General features: G+C 45.6%; 1 pseudogene; it reads left to right on the top strand.

Moving 5' to 3' along the window:
• Positions 1–16,555, top strand: part of LOC142309962 (uncharacterized) — a 131,733-nt pseudogene extending 115,178 nt beyond the window's left edge.
• Positions 16,556–17,392: the final 837 nt, after the last annotated feature.

Here is a 17,392-nt window from a genome sequence, read left to right as displayed (position 1 = left end):
CCCAGAATGCCGCCAGTCATATTACTTGCCTGCAGTAAGTGCTCTGGTTCCGTTTGTGCTTTCATCTTGTCCTCCTACCCTGGACCTGTTGTTACCCGTCTCCTCCCGTGTCCCTGACTCTGATGTTGTTCCCCGGCTCCTGACCTCCGGCCTATACCCTGTCCTTGGCTCCACTTCCTGGATTCTGACCTCCAATTTGTGCTTAGAGCTCGGCTTTGCTTCATCCCTGTGTTCCATATGTGTACTCCTGGCTCCTGATCATTGGTTTGTTTGACTTCCCCCGTCACTAGTTGCATCTGGTGACACCTAGTGGTAGTTGGTTACAACTGTACAATTATAAGAGCCCAACTGAGCAGAAACATAGATTGTTGTAGTAGATGTTATTAAATTTGGTGTTTTATAATTGCGTCACTTTTAGCTATCAGTGTTGTCAGTGGGGGTACTCAAAAGTTTAACTCTCCTGCAGAGACAATGGATTCTTATTGACATTTATGGGATGTTTGTAAAATGAATAAACATGCTATGCTTTGTTTATAGCTGGTCACTACTCTTGATAATAATAGAGATTCCGAATTCCACCATAGGATATCTGAGCAACTGATATCAAATAAGGGTCACTTATCCATATAAACAAAGCTACTTTACAAAGACTGATTCCTTCATAAAGTTAATGGCTTCTAAAAAATATATGCTCTGATATTTATATTTTTTAAAAGCAGAAAATGTTGTTTTAACAATGTAAGGAAGAAGATCCCGAGTTGGCCATGCCTTTGCAGAACCTTTTGTCTATATGGCAATCATTCACCCTCTGCAGGAACTTTCAACTAGAACTAGTCAGCCACAAAAACATAGTCCATCATCCAATAGCATGTACAGAAGAAAAGCGTCACTCATCATACATGTTCCAACAGCTTTGTTCAATTCTGAAACATTGTTCAAACTTTGAGAAATGGTGTGGTCAGCACCCAAGACAACGTCCTTTTTGCACATACACATGCTTTGTTGGCATCGGACTGTTGTATTTGATATTTCATTATAAGATACCACTTAACTTTTTGCCACAGATTTCTTTTCCAGCACAACTAAAGACTAGCAATGAGTGAATCTGTGGATATTTTGTTCACCGAACCAGCACAGACTAAAAATAAAATCAGGTTCGGCAGCCAAACTTGAGCCCGAACTTGACCCCAATCGTCAAACCCTATATAAGTCTAAAGGACCCAAACTTATGTGTTATAAAATGGTGTTAGTAAGGGCTAGAGGGCTGAAAATGAAAGAAAATAAGGAATAAAGGACAGTAACATGTACCGACCTTCCCTGCGGCTTTAACACGGCTTTCGGGTCCTATCATTAGCTCTCATGCATATTCACTATTCATCTACTGTCAGTCCCGACATCTGTGATTGGTTGCAGTCAGATGGCGCCCCTACCATCCGTGACAGCATGTGTGATTGGTTGGAATGACACACGCTGTCTCCGACCCTATTGTAGTGTAAAAATAAATAAATAAATTAAAAAAATGACACAGGATTTCCTAAATTGTGATACTCAGCACAGATAAAACAGACGGCAATAGGCTGCAGCCCCCAGCCTTGTGCATTATCTGGGTTGTGTATCAAAATATGAGGGACCCCAAGTGGCTTTTTTTCCTTACTTAAATAAATTAAAAAAATGACATACAGTGCCCAATTTTGATACCCATCCAAGATAAAGTGGACAGCTGGGGATAGTATTCACAGTCTGGTGATGCCCTCCCCAGCCTAAATATAGCAGCACACAGCCACCCCAGCATTGTCGCATCCATTTGATGTGACAATTCTGGCATTTTACCTGACTCTTACCTGGTTCGTCTCGATTGTCCTGGAGTGGAGACAAGCGGACTAATATAAGGGGTTAATCCCAGCAGTGATTTGTCAAAAAATTCCAGCTGTCATCATGCCCAAGGTTAGTAATGGCGAGGGGTCTATGATGCCAATTTTGTGCAGATATCTGGTGCAGATTTCAGCACCAAATTTACATCTTGTTTTGATGTGTTCTTCTGCCAGAAGATGCAGAATTGGTGTAGGAATTTGGTGTATAAATTCCAGCTCCAAATCTGCATCTCTTAACAAAAATAGAGGTTTTCTGCCAGAAGATATAGGTCTCATTGAACTCAGGTGAGGTCACTGAGTTTAATGAGTTCACCTGAGGTGAGTTTACCTGCGGTCACAGGAACCTCAAGCTGTGGCCATAGGTAAACTTAGTGAGCTTACAGCAGTCAGTGTGTGCCTGAAGTCGCAGTGGGTGGTCATGTCCTCTGATGGGCTCATGTGCTGCGACTTCAATATGTAGCAGAACTGGGATCATTGTGGGACATAGTAGTGTGGATTATGCCAGACTTAGGTGTTTTGGGGGTTAATAAATTGGAGAAAGAAAGTGTTATGTTTTTTGTTTTTCAAGAAAGGATTTTTGTGTCTTTCTGCTTATTTCTTTTTACTTACAGGATTAGTAATGGGGGTCTCATAGACTACTACCCATTACTAATCCAGGGTTTAGTGTCAGCTGTGATTTTTGACAAATCACAGCTGTGATTAACCCTTTATATTACTCCAATTTCCGCTGTACCAGGGTAATTGGGATGAGCTGGGAAAAGAGCCAGAATTGTTGCAGCTAATGGATGCGACAATTTTGGGGTGACTGCAGGCTGCTATTTTTAGGCTGGGGGAGCCAAATATCCATGGGCCTCCCCAGGCTGAGAATACTAGCCCCCAGCTGTCTGCTCTATCTTGGCTGTATATCAGAATTGAGGGGAGACCGCATGTCCTTTTTGAAAATTATTCTTTAATTTTAAAAAAGTCGCATGGGGTACCTCATATTTTGATACAGAGCCAAGATAACGGACACAGCTGGGGGCTGCAGCCTTTAGCCATCTGCTTTATCTGCACTGGGTATCACAACATGGAGGACCAGACCCTTTGCCATTTTTTAATCTACTTATTTTTACACCACTGTAAGGACACAGAAAGTATGTGTTATTACAAACAATTACAGATGCTGTCACAGAGGTTAGGGCGCACCCTTACTGCAACCAATCACAGACTGACTCTGGGCGGGTGAACTATGAATATGCATAAGAGCTAATGATCAGACCAGGAAGCAGTGTTACAACCTCGGGGAAGGTCGGTAAGTATAACTGTCCTGCTTTATTCCTTATTTTTTTTTTTCCTAAAAAATGTTATCATTAGAAATTCTTCCTGAGAAGTCCATGTTTGAGGTCCATGCACGGTATGGACCCCGAACTTTACAGTTAGGATTCGTTCATTCCTACTAAAGACCTTTGGATCTCAGAATACTTTTAGACCTTAATTCCCCACATATAGAGCATAGACTCAAGGACTTCTAAATTGCCCTTATCTAAAACACCACTAAACTAAATCATAGCACAGATCTATATACCTCAGATTGAATTCAGACTCCATACTGAGGTGGATTCCACTGTAATACCTAGATCTTCATTAGAGATGAGCAATGTTCAAGGTTCGAGGTTCGCCAATTTCATGTTCGAGTGATTTTGGGGGGGTGTTCGAGTCGTTTGACGAACTCGAACGATTTGGTAAAAGTTCGGTAGTTCGAGTTACGTTCAAGGACAGTTCGATCAACAAAAAGCCTAGCTAGTTACTAGCTGGCTTTTCACTGTAATAGTGTGAGTCACTGTGAATCATGATATTATAAAAATTCAGCGTATAGTGTGCGGGAGGGATGGGGTTTAGATTAGTGCTGCTGCTGAGTGCTGAAAGAATACCGATCGCCATTTTTTTTGTTCCCTAACCGCGCATACAGTGGGGTGGGCCAAGCTGTCAGCAAATCACAGAGACACACACTGCAAAGTGGATTTTTGCCAGACAAGCAAGGGCTGTGCATGTCACATGTCTTTGCTCTATAAGATCTGGCCATTTTCCCCGTCGCCGCCATTATCTCTCTGCTGTGGGTGGGTGACAGTCACCGCTCCCGCTGCTGCTGCTGTGTGCGCTATAGCCATACAGTGCAATCTACACAGCGCTTTAGGGATTAGGGACTCCTGCATTACAGCCGTTCATAGGCATTGTTGCTAGACAGGTCCGTGCAAACGCTGTGCAGGGCTTTAGATAACAGCATCTGGCTACATCAGCTCTGGCAAGTCCTTAGTGCATTTTTTCATTGGCAGGGATAGAAACTGAGGCTTCCTTTGCTGTCCTGCTACCTACAGCACCTGTGCATTCTACCCTCCTGGCCATTTTTGCTACGCTATTTTTATAGCAAACAGTGCTGACACTTAGTGGCATCCAAAAAGTGTCTGCTATACTAACTTAGTGTCCCACTATTGCCAAGCAAGTTCCACCACCTCTGCATTCTACCCTCCTGCCCATTTTTGCTACGCTATTTTTATAGCAAACAGTGCTGACACTTAGGGGGGCTTTGCACTTTGTGACATCGCTACTGATATATCGTCGAGGTCACGTCGTTAGTGACGCACATCCGGCGCTGGTAGAGACATCGCAATGTGTAAAGCCTAGGTGCAACGATGAATGAGCGCAAAAGTGAAAAACATCGCTGATTTGTGTCACGTTGTTCATTTTCATAATGTAGCTCCTGCTGCAGTTACGATGTTGTTTGTCGTTCCTGCGGCAGCACACATAGCTGTGTGTGAAGCCGCAGGAACCACAAACATCTCCTTACCTGCATCCACCAGCTATGCGGAAGGAAGGAGGTGGGCGAGATGTTAGTTCCCGCTCATGTCCGCCCCTCCGCTGCTATTGGCCGGCCGTTTGGTGACGTTGCTGTGACGCCGAACGCACATCTCCCTTGAAGGAGGGATTGTTCGGCAGTCACAGCGACGTCGCCGACCAGGTATGTGCGTGTGAAGCTGCCGTAGCGATAATGTTCGCTACGGCAGCAAACACCATATATCGCATGTACGATGGGGGCGTGTGCTATCGCGCTCGACATCGCTAGCCAATGCTAGCGATGTTGCAGTGTGTAAAGGCCGCTTTAGTGGCATACAAAAAGTATCTGCTATACTAAATTAGTGTCCCACTGGTGCCAAGCAAGGTCCAGCACCTCTGCATTCTACCCTCCTGCCCATTTTTGCTACGCTATTTTATAGCAAACAGTTCTGCCAGTTTTAGGGCCATAGTTGCATTGTCAGGGATAGTCAGTGTTGGTTCTTCAGCTGTCAATACAGCTAGACCACCTCTGCACTGTACACCACCTCTCAATTTTTGCTACGACATTTTAAGTGTCCAATCTGGTCACAAACAAAATGAGTGGCAAAAAGACAGATGCTGGTGGAAAGGGAAACAGGTTGTTGGAAATGGAAAAAAAGTTTGTGTCCATGGGGGAGGTGGTACAGCTACAGTAACATCTGCTGAACAAAGGCCATCTGCAAGCAAAAGTAAGATGTCTACTACTTTCCGTGGACAATCTGATGTGCTCCCCTTTTTTACGGAACAGAACTACTGTAACAAAGGTAGATGATGCACAAAAAAAGAACATGCTTGAATGGATCGCAAGTGCTCTAACAAGTGTCCTCTCCTCCACCTCAACTTCAACATCCAAAAAAGAACAGTCCTCTGAGTTGTCACCCCAATCGCAATTGCTTTCTCCCAACTCTCAGGTATCCACCCGCCCTGCAGAGTATGGTGTAACAGAGATGGGTGAGTCTGCAGAGCTGTTTAGTCACACTCTAGGCTGGGAATCAGAGGTCTGCTCCCAAGCTACAGTGAGTTCAGACCAGGAAATGGTCTGCAGTGATGCCCAGAAGCTTTGTGAGTCTGATTCAGGACCTGATGACTAAGTATATGAGCATAATGTAGACCCTCATTCCCAAACTGTAACACCTCTTGGTGGAGACAATGAGGAACATACTGATGACGATGAGACTCAGATACCAGATTGGAATGACAATTTAACTATTCAGTCAGGGCAGGAAGAGGTTAGGTCTCATGGCGAGGGGAGGGCAAATGTCGCGGGCGGGGAGGGCGCTGCACTCACTACACTCGGGTCTGGCGCTGCTGCTGCTCGGTGGCTCGAGCGGTGGGCCGGATCCGGGGACTCGAGCGGCGCTCCTCGCCCGTGAGTGAAAGGGGAGTAGTTTGGTTTGGGGATTTGGACCGTGACGCCACCCACGGTTTGTGGTGAGGTTGGGGCACCACCGCTGCTGTTGACAGGGATCCCGGGAGCGATGGCAGGGAGCAGCTGGGATGTTTCTCTCCCCTCCGTGGGTAGGGGGGTTGGTGGTCCCGGGGCCCGGTGAGGTGACGGGGAGGCAGAGTTGGCAAGGTGTAGGGGGGCGCTTGGACTGCACAGCGCGGTGCCGGACAGCACGGTAGTACTCACTCAGCCACAAATGGATGCAAGTCTCTGGTAAAACAAATGGCTGGATGGACGGGTCCCGCAGCCGGCTGCTGTGGTTTCTCCCGGATGGTTGGTGGTGGCTGCCTTTCCCTGCACATTTTGTGTATCTTCGGTGCCGATAGCTTCCCACCGGTAACCCGCTCCCCAGCATGGATATGTGCCGGAGGAGCCCTTTTGCCCGCAGGCTCTGGCCCTGGGAACTCTAGCTGTGGCGGTAGCTGTATTTCCCTTTTGCTGTTTGGACGGTTGCCTTCAATCGGGTCTTGGCTGTTTGGAAACCCCTGGGGTTCCGGTCACTAACGGATTTGACCTGTTTAACGGCGACTCCAAGCCTGGTCGGGGTCCGCAGGCCCTGCCGGTTTGTGCTGGCTTCACTTCGCTCCCCGGTTCGGTACCGGCGGGCCACCGCCCGTCCCCGGTCCTACGGTTCCACTTTGATCTGCCTCTACTGCAGACGGCCACCACCGTCTGCCAACCTTGCTGTTGGTGCCCGGGCCACGTACCCGGACACAGTCAGTCTGCTCCTCTACTACCACTTTACTCCTCACTCTTTCCCTTTCCTCACTTCACTCCGACTTCTCAACTCAACTGACTTCCTTCTCCCGCCTCCAGGACTGTGAACTCCTCAGTGGGTGGGGCCAACTGCCTGGCTCCACCCCACCTGGTGTGGACATCAGCCCCTGGAGGGAGGCAACAAGGATTTGTGTCTGACTGATGTGTCTATCTCGGGGTGGGGGTGTTGTGTTGTAGTACCTGTGATGACCTGGCTAGTCCAGGGCGCCACACAAACACAACGGTTGATGATGAAGTTCTAGATCCCACTTCCTGTCAACCCACTGACGACGAGGTTAGCTTGCGCCTTTCTGGACAAAGACGGAGTACTGTCAGCACGTGAACAACTGCATCCTCAGCCATAACTCTGAGCACAAGTCGGGGTAGCTCTGCAGGTTGCATGGGCTCCAATAGTTGCATTGCCTGGTCCTTTTTTGACATCGCAAAAGATCACCCAACTCATGTGATCTGTAGGCTTTGTGGGCAATCTGTAAGTAGAGGCCAAAAACTCACTAGTTTGACCACTTTGTCCATGAACCGTCACATGAATAACAAGCATAAGTCCCACTGGGAAGCTCACTGTGCTACAATGCCGCCTAGCGGAGCGGGCCAACCACCGTCTGCCCCTTCAACTGTATCCACGTGCTCTTCATCCTCTATGATTGGGGACAGCTGTCATACATGTTTTTCTACGCAGACCTTCCACCTCTTTAACCGCAACAGGCAGTTTGCTTGGCAGGTCGTCATCAGTTGTTTTGGGAGGGGAAACAGGTGCTGTTGTAGAGCTCTCTCAGACATCAAGAGCACCAAGTTTGGATGAAGGCAATATCATGTCTCTGCCTGCACTTTCCTCACAGACCAGCAGTTTTCCAGGGACACCCTACTCGACATCGTCTCCGCACAACAGCCAGATCTCGGTCCCTCAGATATGGACAATTAAAAGGCCATTTACTCAGAGCCATGACAAAGCTAAGAGGTTGTCTTTCACCCTCTGCAAGCTGATGGCTACAGAAATGCTTCCTTTCCGCCTGGTGGACACACAGGATTTTAGAGACCTTATGTCTGTCGCTGTGCCCCAGTACCAGATGCCCAGACGCCACTACTTCTCCAAGAAAGGTGTGCCTGCGCTACACCAGCATGTCTCACACAACATCACCGCTTCCTTGAGAAACTCTGTGTGTGACAGGGTGCATTTTACCACTGATACTTGGACCAGTAAGCAAGGACAGGGGCGTTACATGTCGCTGACTGGGCACTGGGTAACTATGGTGCGAGATGGAGAAGGGTCTGCTGTACAAGACTTGCCGTCCCCACGACTTTTGCGTCAATCCTCTGTGTGTCGAAGTTCCTCCACTGCTTCTGCCTCCTCAACCTCTGGGTCCTCCACCTCCGCCCCAAGCCTGCCTGGTCAGGCCACTCGCGTTGTAACTGCGCACAAGGAATCACGCACACCTCCTTACTATGCTGGCAGCAGAACTCAACGGCATCAGGCAGTCTTTACGTTGAAATGTCTGGGAAATAAGAGTCACACAGCTCGAGTCGTGGTCAGCTCTTGCGAGCAAGTTTAGTAAATGGTTGTCTCCACTCAACCTGCAGCCAGGGAAGGCCGTGTGCGACAATGCTGCAAACCTGGGTGCGGCCCTACGCCGGGGCAAGGTGACACACGTGCCTTGTATGGCTCACGTGTTGAACCTTGTTGTCCAGCAATTTTTAACCCACTATCCCGGCCTAGATGGGCTTCTGCACAGGGCACGGTCACTCTCTGCTCACTTCCGCTGTTCAACCAGCGCAGCTGACCGACTTGCATCGCTCCAGAAGTCTTTCGGCCTGCCGGTTCATCGCCTGAAATGCGATGTTCCGACACGCTGGAATTCGACTCTCCACATGTTACAGCGACTGTGGCAGCACCGCAGAGCCCTGTTGCAATTATGACGTATAGCCTGGGCCAACAAGATGCAGAGGTGGGGCAGATCACCCTGCTGGAGTGGTCTCAGATGAAGGACCTATGCACCCTTCTGCACAGTTTCGACATGGCGACGAATGTTTAGCGCTGACAATGCCATTATCAGCATGACAATTCCAGTCATTTACATGCTGGAGCACACGCTAACCACTATTCGGAGTCAGGGGGTGGAACAAGAAGAAGGAGAGGAAGTACAGGAGGATTCATATGCGCAAGGGATACCAACATCTAAAAAGTCCAGACGTTCAGCATCACCAAGGCGGCAGGCATGGGACTGTGGGGGAGAGGGATTAATAAGGGCGCATGGTAGTAGCCAAAATGTTGAGGAAGGTGCAGGAGACCAGGAAGAAATGGAGGACGAACTCTTGATGGGCATGGAAGACTCAGCAGATGAGGGAGACCTTGGTCAAATTTTGGTTGAATGAGGTTGGGGGGAGATGTCAGAGGAAGAAAGCACGGTTATCACCTCGCCACCACAAAAACAGCGAGGACTTGGTCCGCATGGATGCGCAAGACACATGAGCGCCTTCTTGCTGCACTACATACAGTACAACATGACCCTCGGATTGTCCGAATTAGAAGTAATGATGACTACTTGGTTGCCACACTATTAGATCCCCGATACAAGTCCAAATTTGGCGAAATAATTCCAGCCATAGAAAGGGATGCACGTATGCAGGAGTATCAGCAGAAGCTGTTACTCAATCTTAACTCTGCTTTTCCACCACACACCAGTGATGCACGGAGTGAATCTACTAGTTGTAACTTGCCAAGCATGGGATTGTCTCGTCATTATCAGTCTAACCGTACCAGCAACACCGTATCTGGTGCTGGTAACAGCAATTTTATGGAATCGTTTCATAATTTTTTTAGACCATCCAATGCAAGGCCACAAGAGACAAGAAATCTGACACATAGTCAACGGCTGGAGAGGATTATACAGGAATATCTCCAAATGAACATCGATGCCATGACTTTGCAACTGGAGCCTTGCTCATTTTGGGCTTCAAATCTTGAGAAATGGCCTGAGCTCGCCACTTATTCCTTGGAGATCTTGTCGTGTCCCGCAGCCAGCATTGTCTCTGAACGTGTCTTCAGTGCTGCTGGGTGTGTGCTGACAGATAAGCGCACGCGTCTGTCCAGTGACAATGTGGACAGATTAACGTTCATCAAGATGAACAAGTCATGGATCCGCAAGGACTTTACTACCCCTGTGTCATCCTGGGGAGAGTAAAGGCTGGCGTATTTTTGAATGTGCTTGATGCTAATCAACACATCCAGTTTGCAACTGGGGCACAAGTGATGCCACTGAAGGGGTGTGTGCGGCCCAATTTTTTGAAAAAAGGGAGACTCTGCTTGGAGTCCCCCTTGCTGTGTTTTTAACAATGAGCCAAGATGAACAAGTCATGGTTCAGCAAGGACTTTGCTACCCTGGTGTCATCCTGGGGACAGTTAAGGCTGGCGTATTTTTGAATGTGCTTGATGCAAATCAACCTTTCCAGTTTGCAACTGGGGCACAAGTGATGCCACTGAAGTGGTGTTTGTGGCCCAATTTTTGGAAAAAAGGGAGACTTTGCTTGGAGCAATGAGCCAAGATGAACAAATCATGGATCAGCAAGGACTTTGCTACCCCGGTGTCATCCTGGTCACAGTAAAGGCTTGTGGATTTGGATTGTGCTTCATGAAAATCTACCTGTCAAGTTTGCAACTGGGGGACAAGTGATGCCACTAAAGTGGTGTCTGTGGCCCAATTTTTGGGAAAAAGTGAGACTCTGGTTGGAGTCCACTTGCTGTGTTTTATATGATTTTAGAAGGGCATGACATGCCTATACCTGTGTCTCCTCCTCTTTTTACTCGCCCAGTTTTTTTTTCGCATGAGTATATGTCCTTGTCACTTTCCCATGTGTTTGTGGAGTCTTGGGAGTTGTTTGTCACCGATTGGACACCTTCAACCAATTGGTGACAAACAACTCCCAAGACTCCACAAACACATGGTAAAGTGACAAGGACATATACTCATGCGAAAACAAAAGAGCTGGACGAGTGTCTTCTATGTGTTTTTATGTGTTTGCCTCCCATTGTTGTCAATGGGGTTCGAGTGGTTCGTCGAACGGGGCCTCCGTTCGACGAACCGAACTGAACTCGAACGCCAGGGGGGTGGCTCATCTCTAATCTTCATCCTCCAGCTGCTTGGTGGTGAACCCAGAGATTGTCTAATTGTCTCAATAAGCATCTGCCCAATATATTTTCTAGACATAGCTCTTGTGAGAAAGGCCAAGAAATATGGTTTAGACGCTACCAAGAAAAAGCAGATAGATGACATTACTATGAAAAAACCACACATCTTTATCACACACTGGAACCAGATACAGTTAGGTCCAGAAATATTTGGACAGTGACACAATTTTCGCGAGTTGGGCTCTGCATGCCACCACATTGGATTTGAAATGAAACCTCTACAACAGAATTCAAGTGCAGATTGTAACGTTTAATTTGAAGGTTTGAACAAAAATATCTGATAGAAATTGTAGGAATTGTACACATTTCTTTACAAACACTCCACATTTTAGGAGGTCAAAAGTAATTGGACAAATAAACCAAACCCAAAAAAAAAATTTTTATTTTCAATATTTTGTTGCGAATCCTTTGGAGGCAATCACTGCCTTAAGTCTGGAACCCATGGACATCACCAAACGCTGGGTTTCCTCCTTCTTAATGCTTTGCCAGGCCTTTACAGCCGCAGCCTTCAGGTCTTGCTTGTTTGTGGGTCTTTCCGTCTTAAGTCTGGATTTGAGCAAGTGAAATGCATGCTCAATTGGGTTAAGATCTGGTGATTGACTTGGCCATTGCAGAATGTTCCACTTTTTTGCACTCATGAACTCCTGGGTAGCTTTGGCTGTATGCTTGGGGTCATTGTCCATCTGTACTATGAAGCGCCGTCTAATCAACTTTGCGGCATTTGGCTGAATCTGGGCTGAAGTATATCCCGGTACACTTCAGAATTCATCTGGCTACTCTTGTCTGCTGTTATGTCATCAATAAACACAAGTGACCCAGTGCCATTGAAAGCCATGCATGCCCATGCCATCACGTTGCCTCCACCATGTTTTACAGAGGATGTGGTGTGCCTTGGATCATGTGCCGTTCCCTTTCTTCTCCAAACTTTTTTCTTCCCATCATTCTGGTACAGGTTGATCTTGGTCTCATCTGTCCATAGAATACTTTTCCAGAACTGAGCTGGCTTCATGAGGTGTTTTTCAGCAAATTTAACTCTGGCCTGTCTATTTTTGGAATTGATGAATGGTTTGCATCTAGATGTGAACCCTTTGTATTTACTTTCATGGAGTCTTCTCTTTACTGTTGACTTAGAGACAGATACACCTACTTCACTGAGAGTGTTCTGGACTTCAGTTGATGTTGTGAACAGGTTCTTCTTCACCAAAGAAAGTATGCAGCGATCATCCACCACTGTTGTCATCCGTGGACGCCCAGGCCTTTTTGAGTTCCCAAGCTCACCAGTCAATTCCTTTTTTCTCAGAATGTACCCGACTGTTGATTTTGCTACTCCAAGCATGTCTGCTATCTCTCTGATGGATTTTTTCTTTTTTTTCAGCCTCAGGATGTTCTGCTTCACCTCAATTGAGAGTTCCTTAGACCGCATGTTGTCTGGTCACAGCAACAGCTTCCAAATGCAAAACCACACACCTGTAATCAACCCCAGACCTTTTAACGACTTCATTGATTAAAGGTTAACGAGGGAGACGCCTTCAGAGTTAATTGCAGCCCTTAGAGTCCCTTGTCCAATTACTTTTGGTCCCTTGAAAAAGAGGAGGCTATGCATTACAGAGCTATGATTCCTAAACCCTTTCTCCGATTTGGATGTGAAAACTCTCATATTGCAGCTGGGAGTGTGCACTTTCAGCCCATATTATATATATAATTGTATTTCTGAACATGTTTTTGTAAACAGCTAAAATAACAAAACTTGTGTCACTGTCCAAATATTTCTGGACCTAACTGTATGTCAGGTCACTTGGTTTTGCCAGGAGTCACCTATTTTCTACCCTTGACCCCTGATAAGTTTTGGTTTTCACCCTCAGCCCAGCCACATACATATTCATTTTTTTCTAGACATTTTTTTGTTTGACTTCCAAGACGAGGCAGGAGGACAATTAGCATTGTTGACCTTTGCACCCTTGTGTACTTTAATCACCCCTTGAGTTTTCTCACATGTATAAAAAACATCTTTAATGCAATTGTTCATGCATTACCCCTGACACAGTGCTGCTCACTGTTCTGCTAAATTAACCAGTGCTGCAAGGTTATGTTGGGTTTGTACAAGGATGTCCTTTTTCTCATGTTCCAGTGAGTCTCGTAGTGGAGATCCTCTCTGCCACCATGTCGCAGTGCTATCTGAAATATTTGGTTTCATATGCCCCCCTGAGCCAGCACATATACGGTGTACTATGTGATGGTGGATAGTGGATAGAGCCTGAAGCCAAAGTCTGAGTCTTAAACCTGTTCAAACCTAGCTTGAATCTATGTCTGCTTGCTGGATCTAGTTCACTCTGCAGACAGTTTAATGATGCAACTAATGACTATTATATGACGCACAACTTACCGTATGTCTTAGAAATGTCAAAATTTGGACATTAATATTTTGGATATGTCTGTAGCCTGTAGTTTAATGTTAAAGATGATTGAACCTTTTGAAATTCAACTTCACCAGATTTGAAGAAGTTTTTTCAAAAATTTGATTTCCGTTGAATTTATTCACAGTGAGTCATAAATAGTCAAACTGCCTTGAAGGAGAGAGAGCAAGAGAGAGGGTGAGGTATAGGGAGACAGTAAGGGATTAAATGAATATTTATTTCTCACGTGGTAAAAGTGACCAGGACATCCAATCAGTAGGTTCTACTCAACTAAACGAGTATGCTGATTGGCTGATTAGTGTTTGATCTCCTATGTTATTAGTTTACTTTCAGTTAGAATGTCAGATAACTTGAGGAAACCTTCCAGTTTAACAATAGTCAACATTTTATTAATTTTCTCTTTTCAGCTTCATGGAAATGAAAATCTTGGATTTGATCACCCCGACCCCCCTGCATATTTTGAAGCAACTTTCCATGAACCACCACAATTTCTCCAACCCACACCATTTCCACCCCCTCCTCCATATACTCATTTATCGCCACCTTCATCACCACCACCATTTAGTGAAGTGGCAGATTATGCACAACCACCACCGTACTCCGAATGAGGAAATTCCAGATGGATCAACAGGATTCACTTTGAGAAGGCGAGAAATGTAATGGTTGAAGAATGCACCCCACAAAGCAGATGATGGGATATTGCCAGAATATTTATGTCATCGGTTTCTAATTGGGGGTTACTAATTGTAGGTCTGATTGCTGTGGAGCACATGGATCCTTTCAAGTTTTTTTTCTTGGCCATCGCGTCTTCACACCTAATACTTTGTATGTAGTAGTTGCTTCTCAATATCAATCAGCAAGTAAAAAACATGCCTGACAAGATATTTGTATCTAGATGCATCAAAGAGGCTCTATAAACCAATGTGTGACATGTCAATGTAAAAGGGTTGTGCAATAATTATTTTCTATTGCCTATGCATACGAAGGGTACAATTAAAAAGCTGTAGTTTACTTACCTAATGCTGCTCCAAGGCCGTCTCTCTGCTGCTGCCACCGATCTTTAGTTGACTACATCAGCATTACCATGAACCAAGTGATTTGCTGCAGCGGTCACATGCACTTTAGTCATGTCATAACTACACCTGTCCATCTACTAGAATTCAGTCCAACATATCCTGCACGTTGATTGAATGCTGTGGATCCAGTACATTTGTTTATATCTTTTGACCTAATGTCTCCCATCTAAGACACCAAGATTACTCCAGCTTTAGCTTTATGTTTTAATAAAGCTACAATATTCATCTTTGTACATGCCTGGATTGGATTTGCCAAAGGTAAGGATAAGCCAAAGGTCAGGTCCAGGGCATATAAATTAATGGAGAAAATAAATTGTCCACTGATGATGATGATGATTGAGCTGAAAAACACAGTTCACCTAACTTTCACTCTAGAAAAAATGTTGACAACTTTATTACTCTTTGTACAAAAGTTTTAAAAGTTGGTCAACTTGGACCTAACTTAACAATCAGGTAGTGATGAGTGAACACTACCATGATCGGGTGCTCGATAATCGTAATGAGTAGTTAATTCTTGGAAGGGCTTCACTCGTGCAGCGAATATAATAATGGAAGTCAATGGGGAACTCAAGCATATTTTCCGGAAAAATTCTCTAGTTTCCCATTGGCCATTCGAGCATCCAAATGCTCGTTACGAGTACTGAGCACCCGAGCATGGTAGTGCTCGCTCATCACTAGTTATGAGTACTGAGCACCCGAGCATTGTAGTGCCCGCTCATCACTAGTTACGAGTACTGAGCACCCGGGCATGGTACTGCTCACTCATCACTAGTTACGAGTACTGAGCACCCAAGCATGGTAGTGCTCGCTCATCACTAGTTACGAGTACTGAGCACCTGAGCATGGTAGTTCTCACTCATCACTAGTTATGAGTACTGAGCACCAGAGTATGATAGTGCCCACTCATCACTAGTTACGAGTACCAAGCACCCGAGCATGGTACTGCTCACTCATCACTAGTTACGAGTACTGAGCACCCGAGCATGGTAGTACTCACTCATCACTAGTTACGAGTACTGAGCACCCGAGCATGGTAGTGCCCGCTCATCACTAGTTACTAGTACTGAGCATGGTAGTACTCACTCATCACTAGTTACGAGTACTGAGCACCCGAGCATGGTAATGTTCGCTCATCACTACTGTCAACCACTTACATAGTAATGACTTGCCCTATATTGCCATACCCCAGCAGTAAATGATGAACTGTCACTTAACAAAGATATACATCTTATTTCACTTACTCATTCTGTCCTCCATATCTCTAGAGAGAGTAACTTTTCCAAGTTTCACTTCAAAATTTCTAACAAAAATGCTGTTCAAGTGATGACACTAAGGACCCCTTTATACATTTGTATAAAAACGTCCATGTAAAACCGGTATCAGAATCATCAGTCTTTTCCATCAGCGTGCCATCAATATGTCATCCGTATGTCACTGGTGTACATCTGTGTTTTTCCTGTATAGCTAAAGAAAAAGATATTACAAAGCTTCTCCTATACTTTTAATGTTGAACACCTACAGCACACAGATGGCTCATGGACGCCATGCACGCTACAGTATCCTGACAGATACCAACAGGCAAAACCACCTTTTTATTGCACATCTGACTCCATTAGACTATGTAGAGCGAGTATCGTATCTAGCTCTGAATATCCCAGAAGTCACCTAGAAAATGGTAATGTTTGGCATATGGCTCAGTCCTGCGGTGCATAGCGGCATTGCCAGCTGACCAGTCACTGTTTGCTGTAACGTAACATGTTGATGCTTTATGTCAAGACTATGCACTATGCTTTAGATGGTTATATCTGTGTTATTATATTGTATTTTGTATTATGTTTCCATAGTTGATAGTTTTTCCTGTGTATGTCACAAATAGTACAAATAAACCAAATTGTAAAAAAATAAACTAAAATAAACATTTTTATAATAGTTTGTCTATGACCAGTGGAAAATAAACATCTCAACTAATTTCCAATAACCAGCATTCCTTTCTGGATTCCAAAATGTGACTTTACATATGATCTTTCATCTATTTATTTACAGACATCATTATCACTCTCCTCATTGGAGCTCACAATCTATGAGCAAGATGTCAACATGCTTGCATCAGAATATACTGTATTATATTAATTTCTACCTACCTTTAAAAAATTTACCGTATTTTTCAGTTTATAAGACATACCGGATTATAAGACGCACCCCAAATTTAGAGGAAAAAAAAGGTAAAAATAAAATGTGGTACATCTTACAATCGGGTGGTGTCTTACCAGGGGGGGTGGGGACAGCAGCGGTTGTGGAGCAGGGTCACAGGAGGCAGAGGCGGTGGTGGAGAAGGGTGGTGCTGAAGGCGAAGCGGCGGGTGTACCAGATGCTCGCTGCAGGTGCTGTGAAACTGTTGGCGGTGCGGGCTTCAAAAAAATGGCGCCTGGAGTTGGCATGTGCACAGATTAAACTTTAAGCTCAGCCGAGATCTCATCTGTGCTCGCGCCACCTCCGGGCGCCATTTTCCTTACGTACGCTGCTGGAAGATCAATGGGCTGGAGGCACGTGTGCAGATGAGATCTTGAGCTGAGAGCTCCATCTGTGCACGTGTTGACTCTGTGCGTCATTATTTGAAGCCCGCATCACCAACATTTTTAGGATGGCCCCTGCCTCACCGCGAACAGCAGAGCAGCCAGCAGCCCCCAACACAGCGCCAATAGCCCCTAGCAGAGCGCCCACAGCCTGCAGCACATAGCCAGCAGCATCCCCCCTGCTTCCTGCTACCCCTCTCCACC

Source organism: Anomaloglossus baeobatrachus, chromosome 5 (genome assembly GCF_048569485.1).
Source record: "Anomaloglossus baeobatrachus isolate aAnoBae1 chromosome 5, aAnoBae1.hap1, whole genome shotgun sequence".
Lineage (NCBI taxonomy): Eukaryota > Metazoa > Chordata > Amphibia > Anura > Aromobatidae > Anomaloglossus > Anomaloglossus baeobatrachus.
The sequence above is the reverse complement of the archived record's forward strand: the minus strand, read 5'-3'. Positions and strand labels throughout refer to the sequence as shown.